The sequence below is a fragment of the Ceratotherium simum genome, chromosome 5 (assembly GCF_057802395.1).
Source record: "Ceratotherium simum simum isolate JZ-2026a chromosome 5, ASM5780239v1, whole genome shotgun sequence".
Taxonomy (NCBI): domain Eukaryota; kingdom Metazoa; phylum Chordata; class Mammalia; order Perissodactyla; family Rhinocerotidae; genus Ceratotherium; species Ceratotherium simum.
This window is the reverse complement of record NC_141904.1, coordinates 40,401,249-40,422,017: the sequence shown is the minus strand read 5'-3', so window position 1 is coordinate 40,422,017 and position 20,769 is coordinate 40,401,249. Positions and strand designations below refer to the sequence as shown.

The 20,769-nt window shown below is 39.1% G+C and overlaps 1 protein-coding gene and 1 pseudogene across 13 annotated transcripts in view; one reads left to right on the top strand and one right to left on the bottom strand.

Annotated features, from left to right (window-relative positions):
* Positions 1–717: 717 nt before the first annotated feature.
* On the bottom strand, positions 718–1,825 carry LOC147917012 (uncharacterized; annotated as a pseudogene).
* Positions 1,353–20,769, top strand: part of LRRFIP2 (LRR binding FLII interacting protein 2) — a 114,745-nt gene continuing 95,328 nt past the window's right edge. For 12 of the 13 annotated variants that reach the window (XM_004419495.3, XM_087430710.1, XM_087430708.1 and 9 more), the window contains exons 1-2: positions 1,357–1,500; positions 2,941–3,012. The gene's annotated coding sequence lies outside the window, so the exon portion shown is untranslated. Of the gene's footprint in view, positions 1,501–2,940; positions 3,013–20,769 lie in introns of all 13 variants that reach the window. The other variant, XM_087430702.1, reaches the window with a different exon arrangement.

The window sequence follows — 20,769 nt, the reverse complement described above, 5'->3', positions numbered from 1 at the left end:
GGTTTACTCCTGGGTCTGAGACAACTAGTGACATGGAAAGAGAAACAGTGAAAGGTTAAAGAATTTATCTTTCAAGGCTGATGGTATGAGAATTCTCCCTACGATGACACATCTGTTGATGTCTCACTGTATAGAGACCAAAGTTCCCCAATCCAAGCCTTGAACCTCCCCTATCAGTGCCATAGTCCCCGCCCCCATGAACTCTAAAGGGCGAGCAAACTTTCCGAAATGGCAGGAGTGGGGAGCACAGAAACAACCCTTAGAACGTTTTAGAGACAGATTCTTAACATGGAATCCATGGGCTTATTCAGGGGGTTCTGGAACCTACAGTCCCTGTATGTAAAGTTGTGTTTAAGTGTATTTCGTGCCTTTTTCTCAGAAGGCTGCTCAACTATCACTTTCCTCTAGAGGTCTTCTCTAACCATCCTATCCTGCTAGAGGTCTCGCCCACATAATCTCTCCCATCACTCTGGCGTGTTTCCTGCAGAGCCTTACCACAATCTGTCATTACCTTGTTTGTTTGCTTAAATCCGTCTACCCCACTAGAAGGTAATCTTCCCAAAGAGCAGAATCCTGGTCTTTCTCCCGTGCTTTGAACCTGGTGGGTCTCGAGAGATACTTCTAGAATTAATGACAGGTCCGTGTTTACTAGATATTTAACGAACTGTATATTCCCCCCCGCCCCATCACCCCCCGCATTCTTCTCCAGAAATTATTTTAAAATCACGCGTTTTCAATTTGGAAGTAAGACTTTTAGTCTTTCAACCACACCGCTCACCCTCTCACACTGGTTTCCTACATTCGGAACTGCCACCCCGGCCCACTTACCCAAGCCCACTAGGCCGGACAGTTTCAAGGTGACCAGGACAGGTGCAGCCTTGAACGGGCCCACACGTCAATTCACATTCCTAGCCCCGATCCTGCGGGCGGTGGGGCTGGGCAGGCACAGCGGGACGGCAGGAGCCACCTCTAGACCGCCCCGGGCCTCCGCCCCCACAGGCGGGCGCGCCCCGCCGCCCTCCTTCGGGCGCGGCCGCAGCCGCTCGCAGCTGCAGAGCAGAGCAGCGGGAGCATCTCCCCCGGGAGGTGCACAGCTCGCTGAGGGACAGCGGGTGTACTTCGCCTGCAGCGACCCAGCCCGTCCCGCAGCGCGCGCCGCCGCGGCCACGACTGCTTCCGGGTGAGCGGGTCGCCGACCCTGTGGCCCCGCCCCTCCTTCGCCGCCTCCGCCCGCCGCTGGGGCTGCGGCGCCTCCCGGGGGCCGGTTCCCGCTGTCTCAGCCGCGGCGTTGACGGGACACTGCCGTGAGTGACTGCCCGGCCGCCGGCACCGGGAGCGCCGCTTCCAGCCCGGCCCACTGGCCGGGGACCTGGAACTGAGTCCGCCCTCCGCGCCCCTCGCCTCCGCTCCTCGCTCTTCGCCCCGGCGGGCTCCTGGCGGGCGAGCCGCGCTCCGGCCCTTCCCGGCGGCCCGGCAGCCGCAGCCCGCGCCCGGAGACAGGTAAGAGCCGCTCCTCCCGCTGGCCGGGGAGAGCAGGGAGCGGGGGGCCCCTTCCCGGCCTCGGCAGCCCCGTGAGGTCCGCTCCGCCGCTGACCCCCGCTGGGGGCCGGGCTTCCCTGGGGCCGGCGGGCTCCCCGGTCGGGGTCGCCCCCTGCCTGCCGCGTTCCCCGGCACCACGCCTGGTTTCTGTCGCGCCCCCTCCATCGCCGAGGGGAAGGTGGTACTCCCACTGTAGGAGAAATTAAATTGGGCCGCTGTCCCCTGCTCCGGGTGCTCGAGGCTCCTTCTCCTCGTCCCCAGACGCGGCTCTCCCTCGGTTCTGTCCCCGGACAAACACCCCAGGGAGCGGTGTCAGGCCGGTGGAGGGCGTAGCATTTTTATGGAATGTTTTTTATCCTCCTTGACCCGAACTGAAGCGCGGGCATAACAGGCGCTTGCTAGGAGTGTCAGGGTTAATGCTTGACTAATATGGGGTGTTATTCACACCCAGATTGTTAAGTTATATAGCTCCAGTCAGGCCTGCTTCTCTTGCCCGTGGCTATCCAGCAGGAAGCGGGAGGACCTAAGGAAACTCACCTCTTTTTCTTTTCTTAGAAGGAAAAAACTTTAAGTGTTTGCTCTACATTTTCCACCGTGGGAGATACAAATATCAGGCTGCTGAGACATGGCTAGGGAAATACTGTATCCTAAACTTGAACTGTCTGTAGCTCATTTTCTTTGAGTTCCTTTAATGACTCAGCATTTCTGCCATAAACAGTAAAACTGTAGAGTAGGTTAATTGACTAAAAGATATATGTAAGGATAATAGAGTGGACATTAATTTTTTTATGTTATCACAGTGGGAAGAGAATGTGGATGTAGTAATGGAACCAGAGGGGTGAGGAGCAGCGTATGGATGAATGAGTTCTTAATCAATGTTTAAAATAACATTTTTTCAAGATAACATTTTATTTTGGGGATGAATATGGAAGGGTGCAATTGGTGGAGAATGCAAAGTGCTACAGATAAGAGTTAGTTGGCAGGGACTCGAGGTTTGCTGTGGTTTGAAAGTCTTGCAGAATTAACACTGTTTAACCAACATCATGCTCTGTTTAACAAATGTAGAGATGATGACCTAGTATTATATTCATATGGAACAAAAATTTTGGAAAGTGTGATTCATTAAGAAAGTTAGGTCACTCTCTTTGTGAATCATTGATATGAATCTGAAAATTGGAAGAGAGGAAGGCTAGAAGTTTGTTACTGCCTGTTTAATTAGATGCCTTCACTCATTTTATAGGAAGTGCTGTATTACCCTTTGTTAGGTTTGTTGCTAGATATTTATTGTCATGAAGTATGATAAGGAAATAAAAATTAAACTTTTGCAGAATGTTTGGATTAAAATAGTTTGTTAGTTCCTAAGTGGATTGTTGTGATTTTACCCATTTTTTTTTTTGCCAGATGTGGGAAGATAAATGAAGGGGTCTAGAAACAAAATAAATGTCAGTGAAAAGGAAAGCTACCATCATTAAGGTAGGAAAAAGTTCACTGAAAGAATTTGCAGTGTACAAAGTAGTCTTGTGAGTGAAAGGCCCCACCCATTTTGTAAATCTATCCTTAAAAATGTGGAATGAGACTAACTGTATGAGTTCTTATTTAAGCTCTCTTATAGAAGAAAGTGTGAAGTTGTGATTTAATATTGGAATGAATTCATTTTAAACTAGAAATAGCTTTTTATTGCTGAAATGTAATTTGATAAGTGTTAAGCAAAATAGTTTTGAATCACAGAATTCTTGATACTCTTAGCCTTGTTTTCTTTTTTTTTCCTTTTTGGAATTCAGATTATTTTACCTTGATTTTCATTTATAAAGAGCTTCAGTTAGTTATCAGTTATAAAGTAATGGTAAGTTTATCCCCTTGGTCTCGCTTACCAAATTCCTTTAAATTCTTTGACTAAATTTTGGCATCTGATTTCCTTGGATATCCATTCTTATATTCAGTGTTCCCTAATGTTGCTTTTGATTTTTGTCCAGCTAGTAGTGACTTCAGAGTTTCAGTTCCCAGTGAACAGCCATTCCTTTGGGAAAATCCCTTGTGGAAATTACCGTAGCTGGCAGTTTTGATGGGTAGATATGCAAGAGAACGTTTCTTAGGTCAGGATTTAAGCATCTCCATAATGAAGGAAAAAAGTGATATGGGAAATAATATTTGGCAAAGTAGATTCTTTCTCTCTCAAAACAAAAACAGAAACATATCTTTACTAGAAATGAGAGGGAGGGAGCAGTTTCTTACGAAGCTCTTTGTGAATTGTTTACCCTGCTCCTAGTGTGAAAAGGAACGGAATTGATGATGTATAGAAAAAAAATAATTTTCCCTGCAGTGCTGGAAATGTTGATGAGGATCATTGAAGAGGAGATAAAATTCTCCTTTCCTCACCATAGGAGCATTTTCCATTGCACCTACAAAATAGAGGCCATTTCATAGCCTTTTCCTTTTAGGTAGTTGCTTTCTCTCTGGATAATCTGAGTGGAGAGATGGTCTTTTAACCAGGAAAACATACTACCTTATCCAGTTTGCAAATAAAGAATGGACTTTATGACCATCATTCAAAACTCAACTTTTAGACTTCAGAAGGAAGAAACTGAGCAAAATTTACACTGTGACTAAAATAACTTTGCCGCCTTCTCCATTCTTCCCTTTGAGATAATAGATAGGACACCTTTGGAAATGATTTTTTTTTTGTGTTGCCATTGTACTTTCACTTTTAAAACTTTTTGGCCTGCAATAAATTAGGTCAGACTTAAAAGGAATCAAATATTGGGCTAAAAACTGGGTTTATTGTATGTTATACTTTTTCGTTTGTTCCATTAGTTCTTTATTTTGGTGGGAAACAGAGAATTCCATTTCTTGGAGAAACTCTGCGATTTGCTACTATGTATACTTTTGTTTTGGTCTAGTCGTAAGGAAAGTTGTAGGGAAAGAAAATGGTTAAGAAGAGGGAGGAAATGGCATATATAAAGGAGAATTCTCACTTCATGGGTTCAGTGGATGTTTGTGGGACTTCTAAAAAATGGTAAAACATTTAAAAAGAAAATGTTATATGGTGAAAAGAAAGTCTCCCCTATAAACTGCCTTTTCTCATTCCTTCATCCCCTAAACCAAGCATCCACTGTTAATGATTTCCTGTGTATCCCTCTCCAACTTTTCTATTACATATGTAATCACATATGTTTAGGAGAAATGTCATGTACCTTTTGTTCTTACCCTTGATATACTTGAGAGATCTGTCTATATTAGCACATACGGCCATCCAATTTTTTAAAAAGACTGGATGTCCTGCCTAGTGTAGATGAACCATAATTTATTTTACCATTCCCTATTAACAGACATTTAGGTTGTTTTTAGCTTTCTACAAGCACTGCTATAATGGACACCTCATATGTAAGTTTTTGCACTAGTCCATAGTATGTATATGGGATATGTTTCTAAAAGTGTGACTGCAAGATTGGCACTTAAGTTGTGAAAATTTATTTTAATCCTGTATTGGGCTTTATTTTATAATAGAAGTTAACTTCTTTCTCAACTTTGTAGAAGGAGAAAGGAGCTCTTAATTATTTTGTATTCTTTATCCTCCTCTCTATTTAAAAAAAAATAATGCAAATGTATTTTATAAGGCAATTTTAAGCATTTGAGAGTGACAGGTGGTTACTTTTATTTGTACTGGTATGGGTAAAAATACTGTAGCTTGAAGACTGGTGCTGTTATAGACAAACCACTTCATTTATATTTAGTAAGTTAAATGAATACCTTTTGTAGTAGGTTGATTATTTTAGGATTTTATGACCAATATCAATTAAAAACATTGTATATAGTTTAACTTTTTGCTCTGGTGAAGTCTGTTACTATATTATTAGTCACAAGGGAACTAAATAGCCCACCTTCTCCCTTCTTCCTTTATCCACCACATCCTAGTCTATTCATAATAAGATAAACTTCTGTGCCGTTTGAGATCCAAAAATCCTTTTGCAAACCACAGTGCTATTGGTGGATTAATTTTCCGAGGCAGGATGTACGTACAGATTCAATCTTTATTCTGCAAGGTGTTTGTGAGTAGAATAAGGGAGGTTCAAATTTTTAATTTTGATGTTATAAAGCTCACTCATGACCAGGAGGAGGTTCAGGGAATTTTTGTCTTTTTACAATGAGTGAGACTAGAGAAAAGAAAAAGTGCTGAGGGGTAACGTATGATGATGAAATTGGAACTTGTGAGTGGCAGTTTCCCTGGCTGGTGCCCAGTGTCTATTTTGAGACCTTGTCAAAGCTCGCCTGACAGAACCTACCACATAACTGTAATCTGTCCTGGCCCCGCTGCAAGTCAGGAAGGCCTGCGGTTTAGGAAAAGTGGCAACCACAGAAGAGGGAGCTTATAAGGGACATTTGCCTTCAGAAGATTAAGGCTAAGTTTTGGGGTGAAAATCTGCTTAGCATGCATATCCTAGGATCCAGTTTTTGGTTTTCCTTTTTTAAGGAAAAGGTGTGATTAAGGAAAACTAACAAGGAAAGTATTTTAGAAAAATGTGCACAAGGAGAAGCACAGGATTGTGCCAGTATTGATCTTATGTTCTGGTTCTGAGAGTGTTTGCCGAGGCTCAGTCAAATGTTTTACAACAGGGGAAAATTATTACTTTTACCTGCATAGGGAGGCCATGCCCTGGTTGATATAGTCCAATTCAGAGACCTTCACGCTTATCACTAGGATCAAAAGGACACTGAGAATTATAGACTGTTTTACAGGATTATTTTGAGTTCATACAGAGAAATTAGCTTCTTCCCAAATTCTCATTCTCTTCTTCTCATACAGCTGTATAGTATCATGTACAGTATCATGAAGTTATCTCTTTAAACTCTTGGTTATTACCAGATGCTGTCTCCCAGCGTAGCTGCCTCTCTGTGCTACTTGCTTTCTCATGTAAACCTTGGTGTTTTCTATATTTAGTGAATGAAGTGCTTGAGTTTAAAGGTCTTTAACTGATCTCACTTCTTTTGTTTTTGGTGAGGAAGATTGGCCCTAAGCTAACATCCGTTACGAGTTTCCTTCTTTTTGCTGAGGAAGATTAGCCCTGAGCTAACATCTGTGCCCATCTTCCTCTGTTTTGTATATGGGATGCTGCCACAGCATGGCTTGATGAGCAGTGCACAGGTCCGTGCCCGGGATCCGAACCTGCAAACCCCGGGACACCGAAGTGAAGCGTGCAGACTTAACCACTACACCAGCAGGCTGGCCCCATGATCTCACTTCTTGGGCTAGAAAGCTGTTAAAGAGCTTATTGCTCCACCCCTTTGACCAAGGTACATGTCACCATGTTTAACTGCAGCCTTGTATTATAGTCGAGGTTGCTTGAAGAATTTGGCATACGGATTTAATGTAGAGATGCAAAGCCTGCAGATGGTTTCCTTCCTTTTACTTTAGGTTAGTTTGGCACTCCAGGAAATTTAGTTTTTTCTTGCCCTCAGAAATTTGGATTCTTAGCATTTGATGAAGATGATGTATTTAGTATTCAGGGTGAAGAGAAAAAATAAAACAAGTATTTTTCTTTCTTCTCTGTTTCTATTATCTGGTTTATTTCTATTATTCTATTTATTTCTTTATGTTTTATTATATTATATAATAATACTATATATCTATTTCTATTATATTCTATTTGTTCCTACTATTGTAGTTCATCTTTTTCCATTGTTTTCACTTTGAACCCTCTATATCTTAGTTTTTCTTCATTATGAACACTAAAATTTTAACTGGTTTTGATATAACATCTTTTACTGTTTTAGGAAGCAAATCTAATTTTTAAGTTAGTTGTTCTGGTCACTTTGTTTTTCTTTTTACATCCTCCGCTTTCCAAAGTAGAAGCATTTTAACAGCTAGGAGTAATCTTTTGGCTCTCTGTTTTCTGAGTTAGATAGATTATACTGTGTGTAGAGGATTGGGATGTTAAACTGTTTATTTCCCTGTTAAATGGTTTAAATCATTTATAACAACAAAAATACAATTAGTAAGCATACATGTTGTTGCTGTTGAAAAAAATGTATTCCATTTAAGTGACCCAAGGATTATAGGACTAAAAATAGAAAAAACATTCAGTTTTAGATGTGATGTTTTTTTCCGTCATGGATATCACTATGTCTAAATAGACAGTCAAGAAAATGAGATGGTCACTGTCCTCTTGTCTTACCAAACTCACCCATTGCTATCCATCCGAAGTTCTTTTTTTTATTGTAGTAGAATATACATAACGTAAAATTTACCATTTTAACCATTTTTAAGTGTACGATTCAGTGGCATTAAGTACGTTCACATTGTTGTGCAACCATCACCACCATCCATTTCCAGAACTTTTTCATCCTCCCAAACTGAAACTCTGTGCCCATTAAACAATAACTCCTCATTCCCCAAAACTCTTGGTAACCACTGTTCTACTTTCTGTCTCTATGAATTTAGACTACTCTAGGTACCTCGTGTAAGTAGAATCATATAGTATTTCTCTTTTGTGTCTGGCTTATTTCACTTAACATAATGTCCTCAGAGTTCATCCATGTTGTAGCATGTATGAGAATTTCACTCCTTTTTAAGGCTGAATAATATTGCATGGTATGTATATGACACGTTTTGTATATCCACTCATCTGTTGATGGACATATGAGTTGCTTCCACCTTTTGACTATTGTGAATAATGGTACTATGAACACAAATGTATAAATATCTGTTCGAGTTCCTTTCATTTACTTTCATTTCTTTTGGGTATGTACCCATAGTGGAATTGCTGGATCATATAGTAATTCTGTGTTTAATTTTTTGAAAAATGGCATACCATTTTCCGCAACAGTTGCACCATTTTGCAGTCCTACCAGCAGTGTACAAGGGTCCAGTTACTCTTTTTTTTTTTTTTTTTTTTTTTTTGTGAGGAGATCAGCCCTGTGCTAACATCCGCCAATCCTCCTCTTTTTTTGCTGAGGAAGACGGCCCTGGGCTAACATCTGTGCCCATCTTCCTCCACTTTATATGGGACGCCGCCACAGCATGGCTTGCCAAGCAGTGCGTTGGTGCGCGCCCGGGATCCGAACCAGCGAACCCCGGGCCGCTGCAGCGGAGCGCGCGCACTTAACTGCTTGCGCCACCGGGCCGGCCCCCCCCTTTTTTTTTTTTTTTTTTAATAGCCATTCTTTCTTTTTTCTTGTTATTTTCTTTCTTTTTTTTTATATAGCCATTCTAATGGGTGTGAATTGGTATCTCATTGTGGTTTTGATTTGCATTTTCCTAATATTTAGTGATGTTGAGCATTCTTTTCGTGTGCTTATTAGCCATTTTTGTATCTTCTTTGGAGAAATACCTATACTTCTCCTTTGGAGAAGTCCTTTGCCCATCTTTGAGTTGAGTTGGTTTTTTTCTTGTTGTTGAACTTTAGGGGTTCTCTATATAGTCTGGATGTTAATCCCTTATCAGATATATGATGTATAACTATTTGCTCTCATTCCGTGGTTTGCTTTTTGCTCTGTTTATAGTGTCCTTTGATGTGCAAAAGTTTTTAATTTTGATGAAGTCACATTTATCTAACTTTGTATTTTGTTGCCTGGGCTTTTGGTGTTATAGCCAAGAAATCATTGCCAAATCCAATGTGAGGAAGCTTTTCATGTGTGTTTTTTTCTTAGAGTTGTATAATGTTAGCTCTTAGATTTATTTCTTTGACCCACTACAAGTTAAGTTTTGTGTATGGCACAAGGTAAGGGTCCAACTTTATTCTTTTGCACGTGGATATCTAGTTTTCCCAGGACCATTTGTTGAAAAGACTGTCCATTCGCTGCTGACTGGTCTTGGCACCCTTGTTGAAAATCATTTGACCATATATGCCAGGGTTAATTTCTAGACTATTATATTCTGTTGATCTGTATGTCTGTCGTTACCCAGTAACACTGTTTTGGTTACTGTAGCTTTCTAATAAATTTGAAATCAGGAAGTATGATACCTCCAGCTTTGTTCTTTTTTAGGATTGTTTTGGCTATTTGGGGTCCCTTGAGATTCCATATGAATTTTAATTTTAGAACCGGTTTTTCTATTCTGCAGAAAAATCATTGGGATTTGATAGAGAGTGCATTGAATCTGTAGATTTCTTTGGGTAGTATTAACATTTTAACGATATTAAGTTTTCTAATCCATGAACATGGGGTGCCTTTCCATTTATGTCTCCTTTAATTTTTTTCGGCAGTGTTTTGTAGTTTTCAGCGTACAAATCTTTCTTGGTTATGTTTATTCCTAAGTATTTTATTCTTTTTGATGCTATTGTAAATAGAATTATTTTCTTAATTTCTTTTTTGGATTATTCATCCTTAATGTATAGAAATGTAACTGATTTTTTATGTTGATTTTGTATCCCTACAACTTTGATGAATTCATTCATCCACAGTTTTAAAAGCTGTTGTATTGGGGCCATCCTGGTGGCGCAAGCAGTTAAGGGCACGCGCTCCGCTGTGGCGGCCTGGGGTTCGCCGGTTCAGATCCCGGGCACGCACTGACGCACTGCTTGTCAGGCCATGCTGTGGCAGCATCCCATATAAAGTGGAGGAGGATGGGTGTGGATGTTAGCCCAGGGCCAGTCTTCCAGCAAAAAGAGAAGGATTGGCAGATGTTAGCTCAGGGCCAATCTTCCTCACACACACACATACACAAAAGCTGTTGTATTCATTTCTATGTTGTGTAACAAATTACACAAATTTAGCAGCTTAAAATTCAAACACACATTTATTATCCTACAGTTTCTTTGGGGGTTAGAAGTCTGAGCATGGCTGAGCTGGGTCCTCTGCTTAGGGCCTAATGAGGCTGCAGTTAAGGTGATGGCTGGGCTGAATTCTCACCTGGAGACTTACCTAGGGAAAATCTGTTTCTAAGCTCACTTTGGTTTTTGGCAGAATTAAATTTCCTTGTGGTTTTAGGACTGAGGCTTCTTGCTTACTAGAGGTTACCTGGTTATCCTCAAGCTTACTAGAGATTTCTTGGCTGTCCTTAAACTCCTAAAGGCTGCTCTCTGCTCTTAGCAGCAACCTGAAGTTCTTGGCCCTGTGGTGTTTCCCAGTATGGCTGCTTCATCAAGCCATCGAGGAGAGTCTAGAGCAGGTTGACTAGCTAAACAGTCTTATATAATGTAACATAATCATGGGACTGACATCTCATAACTTTTGTTATATTCTGTTGGTTAGAAACAAGTCACAAGTCCTGTCCACATTCTTGGGGAGGTGTTTATACAAAGGTGTGAACAGCAGAAGGGGGTTCATGGTGGGGGGCCACCTTAGAGTCTGTCTGCCATAGCTGGATACAAAATAGCACATATTTTATAAACCTATTTTTGTTTAAAAAACATGTATGTACAGTTAAAATAAGAGTATCTTCAAAAGGCTGGAAATTACTGATGGTTTTTATTGTTATTTTGTATTTCTTCATTGTTTCCTCCCACATCCCCTCCCTGCATCATTCCAATTTTGCAATTTTAAATCAGTAGTTGGTGTTTTCATTATAACTGAATAAATATTATTTACTACTTGGCCAAGAATTGTATCATGATTGTTTCCTTTCTTAACTTTCAGTTTTTCCAGTGGATTGAGTTGCTTTTTTTTCTTTGCTTAGTTTTCTATTCACCGTATTTTCCCCAAATGCTCCAACAGATTTTTCAGGTGTCTATCCTCCTGTCTAATTTATTTTGAGCAAAATAATTAGTTTATTTGTGAAATGTAGAGAAATATAAAACAAAAATACAGTTTCAGGAAGAATAATAGAATGAGCACCTGTGGTTTCACTATGTAGGTCAAGAAATTAAACATTATAGTTATCCTAGAAGTTCCCCATATATATATCCTTTAATGGCACCCCTTCCCCTACAGGTAATCACAGTCCCATTTTACATGTTAATCACTCTCTTGGGACCATTCCCTGTCCAACCTTGCAACCCCATCCTACCCCCTAAATATGTATTCCTAATCAATATGTGGTTTGCTTTTGAAAAACTGAATAGCTCTACCACCTTTTTTGTGTCTGTTAGTCAGGGTAGGCTAACCTACTTTAACAAACAACCCCCAAGTCAGTGGTTTAACACAATCAAAGTTCATTTCTCACTCACATCTCTGTCTACTGTGAGTTGGAAAGCACTGGCAAGGGAGTAGATGGTTCCACAGAGTCATCCAGGGACTCAGGCTCCTTTCATCTAGTGACTCTGCTGTTCCCTGAGGTCTCAGAGACTTTCACCGAATTCTCTGCATCTGGGTGATCTACGAGGGCGAAGAGAAGGAGTGTGGTAGATTACATGGCAAGTTTGATGGGCCAGGCCTGGACGTGGCATACATCACTTTTGCCCACATTCCATTGGCTAGAACTCAGTCAAATGGCTACACATAACTGCAAGGAAGGTTGTGAAATGTAGCATAGCTGTGGACAGAAAAGGGAAATGACTTGGTGAACAATAAGCCAGTCTCTGCCATAGTATGTATCCCTAAGCAGTATATTGTTTGGTTTTGAAAAACTGAATAGCAAGTAGAAACTTAGCTATGAAAGGAAAGGTCCATGTTGCCACTATTAAATGAAGGCTCCCAGGAGAAAATAAGCTGAACAGTCTTCTTTGAGCCCTTTCTGGTAAGTCCTTGGGAAAGCTGGTTAGTAAGTCCTGGGAAACCATAAGACTCATCACAGTCAGGGTGTCTGGCAGAGCTGAAGTCTTTACAAGGTACTAAATATCTAGAAGAAATATGGTTGGGGAGTACACTGCTCATGCTCTAGTTCTCAGCAATAGGTAAAAGCAAAATACTTCTGTGGTTTGAAATAAGTCCTTAGCCAGTCTAGGCAACAGGGGAAGGGACAGCAGGAACTTCATCAACGTGGGGTCAGATCAAAACCTGGACCAGGCTCACCTCATATTAAAAAGAATTCTCAAAGGCTGTGGGGATTTTGGTGATGACAGCCCTCTATTGTGTCTCTTTGCTTCGATCTGTAGCTTTCTTTCTGAGATATAAATATCTGCCGGGGATTGATCCCCTTTGCCCTTCTGTATTGGATTTATTTCCTGTATGCTAAGTTTCCTCTCGATTTTCTTTTATTTGATGAAGTGTATCTTCTAGTAGCTTATTGACAAAGGGTGTAAAGAGGTAAATTTTTGAGACCTCTCATGTCTGAAAATGTCTTTAATAGTCAAGTATGAGAATAGAATGGTTTGACTGCGCATTGGCTGCTTATAGGTTTTAATTTTCCTTGAGGAATTTGAAGGCATCATTCTGTTGTCTTCTTGTCCCCAGTGTTTGAAATTCACTATGATAATTCACTATCAGATACCTTGCTGTGGACTCAGAATTTACGTTGCACGTTCTGTACTTCCTTTGAATCTGGCAACTCATGTCCTTAACTACTGGGAAGTTATTAATGATTTCTTTCTCTCTGTTTCTGTATGTCGTGGGGGTAAGGGGTGGTGGGGGAGCAGGTATGGGAGTGGAGAGGGTCAGTTTTTCTTTATTTTTATAAAAAGGAGCCACCAAATGTTGGTATTAGGTCTTTTTTGAGCATAAGCAATGTATCTAAAGTGGAACTCTTTGCATGTGTGTTTAGATTGGAGTGGCACTTGGATTAGCTACTCACAGCTGTGCTGTCAGCTCTCTTCTCTAATCATTCCCTCATGAACATTGTACTCATATTGCATTATATCTTGTTGACTTCTTCCTTTTATGGGCTTAGTTGGTATCTTGCCTACCATTTCAGGGCAATACTTTGCCCTTTCTATTTAGGACAGGTTTAAGCTATACAAACCTGACCAACATGGCTTAAGAGGGGGAAAATGTTGGCATCTTCCTTTCTGCTATGAAAAGAACCTTATGTCACTGCTATTTTTTCCCCACAATGAGTGAGCTACATGGATGGAAGGAATCATAGCGGTCTTCAGGGAAACCTGAAAATTTAAGAGAATTTTGCTCTGATAATAAAAACCTGTAGACTTGAAAATTAATGGTTTTTCCAGGACTTTAGAGGACATTAATGGTTACTACTTTGTTCTAATTTTGACCTGTTGATTTGAGTCAGATTTTTAATTTTGTATCATTTTTAAGGTTAATTCAGTGGTACTCATTCTGTTTAAAATTAGCAATGTGGTTTTCATTTACTTAGAATTCCATTATGTCTAGAAGAGTGATGGTTAATGTGAAATCTGTTAGAAAATTATGGTTTTACCAGAGATGACCAACATAAATTTTTACAGTCCTGCTTTGCAGTTGCTCTGACAGACTAAATGAATCTTTCTCCCTTATCAGCTTATATTAATATAGTTTCAAAAGTTGGTTATTCTTGTAAGTTTATATTTTCATACTATGAAATAGCCCCATAATTGTAACTTTTAGCTTAAATCATTTTATTGATAAGGTGATTATCAACGTATATAAAGCTGAAGAAAAAGGAAAATTTTTTTTTTTACATATTGCCTTTATGGTTCATCGTTCCTATGTACAAAGTTTTACATATTTGCAATCATACTTTACATGCCATTTGGTCATCTTTTTGTACCTTATAGGCATGGTATCAAACTGGTCTCTGTCTTTGCTTGCTTCCCGTGAGTTTTTTAATGCCATAATTTATTACATCATGTTGACTGGCCTTGACTTAAAGCTGTTGTTGTCAATTTGGGTCATTTTCAGTTTTGTATTTTGTTTTACTATAGATTAAAAAAAAATTAAAATGATCATCTTTATTCATGTAATTTTTTCTTTTGTTGCATTATGTTCCAAGTTTTATTTTTGTTGCTATTAGAATATAGTTAACATGAGTATTGTCAATAGAGTTCATCTCTAATCAGGAGAGCCTAAGGTTGAAGGGTAATTTAGGTTCTTTTTTCCTTTGGGACTTAGTTCTGGTCCATTCTATTTTATTGTTAGTAACCGAGGTTAGTTACATGCTTCTCTTATGTTAGTTTTTATTTTCATTTCTTTTGGCAGAGGCAGTATTTCAGCAATAATTCCCTCAGAAAGAAAACACACACTTGTGCAGTTCAGTAAGAGGACTTCCAGTTCTTTTTAATGTTGCTACATATCTAGTTAATTGGAAATAGTGAAAAATGCCTTTCTATTAAGAATGTAGTCTGGTATTGGATTATGTTTATGTTTGAAAATGTACAATCCTCCACCCACCTACCCACCCATCCGTGGCTCAACTAAGATTAACTTTAGCCAGGGGATTTACTTCTGGGTTTTAATTTACTATCTTCTCTTTTGCTATTGTGGTTTCAGATCTTTTGGTTTTTTGGTGTCAGAGATACCATATATTTGTGAAACATTTTACAGTTTGTAGAGACTTTTGTATCCATTTGATCTTTAATGTGACCTCAGTGATGTAGGAATAAATTTAATAAAAGAAGTGTAAGACTCGTTCATTGAAAATCCCAAAACATTGTGGAATGAAATTAAAGAAGATCTAAATAAATGGAAAGACATCCCATGTTCATGAATTGGAATCTTAATATTGTTGAGATGGCAGTACTCCCCAAATTTATCTATAAATTCAGTGTAATCCCTATCAAAATCCCAGCTTTTTTTTTTTTGCAGAAATTGACACACTGATCCTAAAATTTGTATGGAAATGTAGGGGACTCACGATAGCCAATAATTCTTCTTAAAGAAGAAGAATAAAATTGAAGGACTCATTCTTCCCTATTTTAAAACTTAAGACAAAGCTACACTGTGATCAAGACAGTGTGATACTGGCATAAGGATATACATATAGATCAATGGATTAGAATTGAAGGTTCAGAAATAAACCATTAATTTTATGGTCAATTGTTTTTTGACAAGAGTGCCAAGGCAATTCAATGGGGTAAAGAATAGTCTTTTTAACAAATGTTGGTTGAGACAAGTAGATATCCACATGCAAAAGAATGAAATTGGATCCCTGCCTTACACCATATATAAAAACTAACTCAAAATGAATCATAGACCTAAAAGTAAGAGCTAAAACTGTAAAACTCAGAAGAAAACATAGAAGTAAATCTTTGTCACCGTGGGATAGGCATTGCTTTCTTAGATATGACACCAAATGAAGCAACAAAAGAAATAATAGATAAATTGACTTCCCCAAAATAAAAACTTTTGTGCTTCAGAGAACACCATTAAGCAAGGATTCATAGAGCGGCCGGCCTGGTGGCGTAGTAGTTAAGCTTGTGCGTTGTGCTTCGGCAGCCTGAGGTTTGCAGGTTCGGATCCTGGTTGTGGACCTACACGCCACTTATCATGTGGCAGATGTCCCACATATAAAAAGTAAAGGAAGATGGGCACAGATGTTAGTTCAGGGCCAATCATCCTCGGCAAAAAGAGGAGGATTGGCAATGTATGTTAGCTAAGGGCTAATCTTCCTCACCAAAAAAAGAAATAAAAAAGACGAAAGATTTGTGGAAAACAGCATAAGTACCTTCTCTCTAACTTCTTTACCATTCTTATTTTCCCATTGTACTCTTTTGCCTATTTACAAGGCAGTGGTTATTATGTACATAGTGCCTTGCAAATTCTCAGTATGTATTTGTTGAAAAGGGAAAAATTAAAGGTATATGATATATTTTATTTTATAAAAATTTCTTAATTTTAGAACCTCCTTCATATTAATTACATTAAAAATCATATCTTTATCACATGCTTTCCCATTTCTCCCTTATTTTTGGTTTTATCTTTGTTCTTTGCTACCTGAGCTTCTGTTGTTCATCCTAATACTTCTGTTCGTTTCCTTTTCTGCTTTATTTCACACTTTTAAGTCTGACCTGTCCTCAGCAATTATAATTTTCTCTTTCCATTCCTTTCATTCTTTGGATGTATGTCCATACATTTCTGAGATATTTTAAAAGGCATAGGGAAAGGAGGCCATTTGAATGGTACTAGAAAATGGTTTACTTCTTAGGGCATACTAAGAATGCAGTTGTTGGTAAGAGTACATCTTCCTAATTTGGGCTCGGCATAGTCGATGAAATAGCGTTATAAATCATGTCGAACATACAGCACATTGCAGTTCATTTATCAAATAACATCATTAGCAAGGAAGGAAGTGCAACCACTGGCATGTCATCTTATGAAAAGAGGAAATAGAAAGATTGTCAATTGTGTTGGGTATATAAGAATAGTATGTATTCAAAATATGAGACTTTAAAAAACATTTTTGGTAATTCTTAGGACTACTGAATGTGGAAGTAGATGTGATTATACAAGTTCTCATTGTGTAATCAGTTCTCATTGTATAAATGCGTTTATCGGCATTATATTTGTTAAAATGTGAGTTCAAGTTAACCATTATAGGTTTTAATACTCTCCTGAGATTTAGTTTTTGTTTAGCATCTACCTTTCCTTGTTCTGCCAGGTCCTCCAGTTTTGCTTTGTATATATTTTTTCATTTTTTACTTTGCCTCAACTTCTAGAGTACTTTTTATTCTTTCTGTAGATTCTGTTAATGATTTATTCATTTTCTGTAATGGTCTCATCTAGATATGTGCAGGATTGATGTCTTTAACTGTAATTCATACCTTCCTTCCATTCTTTCTTCCTTCTTCTCCCACCCACCCCCGCCTTTGACCTTCCTCCTCCTCCATTTTTTTCTCTTCTAGTCCAGGAATTTGGACCATTCTGTCCTTTGCCCATAATCTTTCCTAATGTATACATAACTATTGGTATTCTTCCATACTATGATTACCTCTGCCTTCCTTTTCTGTTTCAAATCAATATTTTTTTATTGCAATTCCCAATTTCCATCCCTTTTGTTCATTTAATCATCTACCTTTCTCAGCTAGTTCTTTAGTTCCTTTTTTTCAACACTTTATTATAAAAATTTTCAAACATATAGAAAATTTGAAGGAGTTCTGTGAACACTCATGTACCTACTACCTGGATTTCACTATTAATGTTTTACTATACTTTATCACCTGTGTATCCCTTTATCCATTCTTCTTTTTTTTTCTGCGTGCATTCAAAATAAATGGCAGGTATGAGTACATTTCAACCCTAAATATTTCAGCATGTGCATCACTGACTAGAGTTCAGTGTTCATTTAGAGGTCTTTTTCTTTTGAGGTAAAATTTATATAGAAAGATACGCACAGGGGGCCGGCCCGGTAGCGCAAGTGGTTAGGTGCGTGGGCTCTGCTGCGGCGGCCCGGGGTTTGCTGGTTCAAATCGCGGGCGCGCATCGACACACTGCTTGGCAAGCCATGCTGTGGCAGCGTCCCATATAAAGTGGAGGAAGATGGGCACGGATGTTAGCCCAAGGCCAGTCTTCCTCAGCAAAAAAAGAGGAGGATTGGCAGATGTTAGCCCAGGGCTGATCTTCCTCACAAAAAAAAAAAAAGAAAGATATGCACAGATGTTAAGTGTACCATTTAATGACCTCTGTCTTCTGTTTGCTTCTAAGTCAATTGTGTTCTAGTAGGAAAACTAATACTCATTATAAGGCCACACTTCCAAAACTTGTGTATTTATTTGAATTTTCAAAAATAGACTTTAAATACCACAAAGTACCTTAAAAATTTCTTCTTTTTTATTTTTTATTTATTTTTAATTAAAAAAAATTATTTATTTACTTATTTTGCTGTGGAAGATTAGCCCTGAGCTAACATCTGTTGCCAATCTTCCTCTTTTTGCTTGAGGAAGATTTGCCCTGAGCCAACATCTGTGCCAGTCTTCCTCTGTTTTGTATGTGGGTCGCTGTCACAACATGGGCACTGATGAGAGGTGTAGGTCTGCACCCAGGAACTGAACCCGAGCAGCTGAAGCAGAGCGTGCCAGACTTAACCACTAGGGCATGGGGCTGGCCCCATCTTCTTTTTATTTTTCTTTTTATTATGTGATGTGCTATACAATATAATGATTATAGTTATAGACACTTTTATTTTTTCCGGATTGTTCCGTTCTCAGCAAAAATTCTTAGCATAGCTAATGATATCACATAATGCATGCTGGAGGAAATAACTTGAGGATATTTTTGTTTAGTTAAAAGTATGAAATTGTAAAGAAAAGCAAGGAATGCTCTTTTGTGAACTTTGTAAGCGAAATATGTAAAAGAAGTAGTTAATTGAAGACACTTTAAACATTTATGGAGTGCTCTTTAGTTTATTAAGTGCTTGCATTTATCTTAACTCGTTTGAGCCTTACATTAACCGTGGTTTACTTCTTAGGGCATACTGAGAATGCAGTTGTTGCAGTTCTTAGATGAAGAAACCAAGGCTTAGGCAGTGGGAAGGGCAACACAGCAATTGGTAGTGCAATCGACTGAACTCACATCCTTTCACTTTAAATTTCAGCCATGTCAACAACTGCAGTCAACTAAGTCTTTAGTTGCAGATATTGAGATTTGCTTGTGAATGACTACCAAAGGTTTTATTGTGCAGACTAGTGAACTGTAATGACAACTCGTATGCAAAGACTTACTATGCCAATATTTTGAGTTCTCTCTAATGAAATACTTCGATATAAGGGAACTGCAATTATCAGGATCCAGACAGAACTATCTGTGTGTGCTGTATTTAGAATGTGACACACTGATATTACATACACATTCTCTTCTCACAAAAGTGAGCAATATCATGATTGAAGTGCCACTTGATGTGGCAAAATGCCTGTTTTTCAGAAATGTATTATATGAGAAGCTCATTGGAGAAGGAAAGACTTATTGATGTATCTATTTTGGAAGGTTTATATTCCACAACATCCTGAAGGTACTTCCTTTGTTTCCCTTAGGTAGACAAATACTAAATGGCAAAACCATCTGGAGAAAATCAGCTTGACATTGTCTGGATAGAGGATTTGACAAAAATGCAGGCAGTTTTGTTCTTGTCACTGGGTGTAAAGGTTTAGCTCTTCATTTGCTTGATACCACTAAGGAAAAGCTGGAAAAGATTAACATGGCTTCTGAAGAAAAGTGTTCTTGAGGAAACCTCCTTTGGATAGAAACTTACTGAAAGTCCTTTAGGATCAGAAACTAGAAGTACTTTATTTGAGGTCACCTTTGAGTCTACATCCTTATTTTTGTCACTGAGTCTACCTCCTTATTTTTGTCACTTGGTTGAAAAGCAGTTTTCCATTGGCTATGCTAGGAATTTTATTTCTTTTAAGGTTTCCCCGATCATTGATATAGAATTGTTCTAGAGTTGCTAGAAGATAGTTGCACAGGAGCTGAAAACTTAATTTTTCTGATACCAGTAAGGATGTCTGCCTACAGATGCAAATAATATAGTTCTTTCAAAAGCACTAGATTTTTTTTGAAATACGTAATGGTTGATCTGCCTCAAGTGCAACTGAAAAAGATGACAGGACCTGGCCAATCAGTCATGTAAACACCTGGGTATCCTTTGGATAGGACAAGAAAGATGAGGAAGACAGACAGGGAGTTGTTCCCATTTCCTGCTTTCCTGTGCCTCTGTCTCTTTTGCCGTCATCTTTCTCTCAGGCCTGTCTAGCCTAGAGCTTGCTGAAACAGTTTTCTTTTGAGGCATTTTTAAGAAAAGATAATTCTTAATGTAAATCTGTGTGCTGGGAATATCCTGGCAAGAGTAAGGTCTAAGGCAATGTTAGTTGAGAAAGAAGAAAAATGGATTATGGGGAAAGAGGAGAAAGAAATACATTCAAAAGTGGGCCACCATGGGCCGGCCCCGTGGTGTAGTTGTTAAGTGCGCGCGCTCCGCTGCCGGTGGTCTGGGTTCAGATCCTGGGCGCGCACCGACGTACCGCTTGTCAGGCCATGCTGTGGCTGCGTCCCACATAAAGTGGAGGAAGATGGGCACGGATGTTAGCTCAGGGCCAGTCCTCCTCAGCAAAAAGAGGAGGATTGGCTTGGATGTTAGCTCAGGGCTGATCCTTCTCACCAAAAAAAAAAAAAAAAAGAGTGCCACCAGCCTTGGCTTCAGATAGTGTGTCTCAACTGTATAGCATATTCTGCCTAATTTGGCTGTGATCCACTTTGGGGCCAGTTTATTCTTGGAACCTTGGAGCTGAATGTTTTTCTTTTTTTTAAATGCATCTCTCTTTCCCCAATGCTATTGAAATTTTAGAGAATCAAGAAGAAGAAGAAAATACATCTCTAATCCTAGCCTTCTAATGAAACCATTAAACTTTTGATATACCTCCAGCCAAATCCTTTTTTTTCTTCTGTAATTATTTTTATGTGTCTGGAATTAGAAAATGCCTACATTTTTGTCTCCTGCTTCTGTGAAATGTCCTTCAGTGTGTCCTTGGAAAGCCGGCTGAAGGACAAGTATTG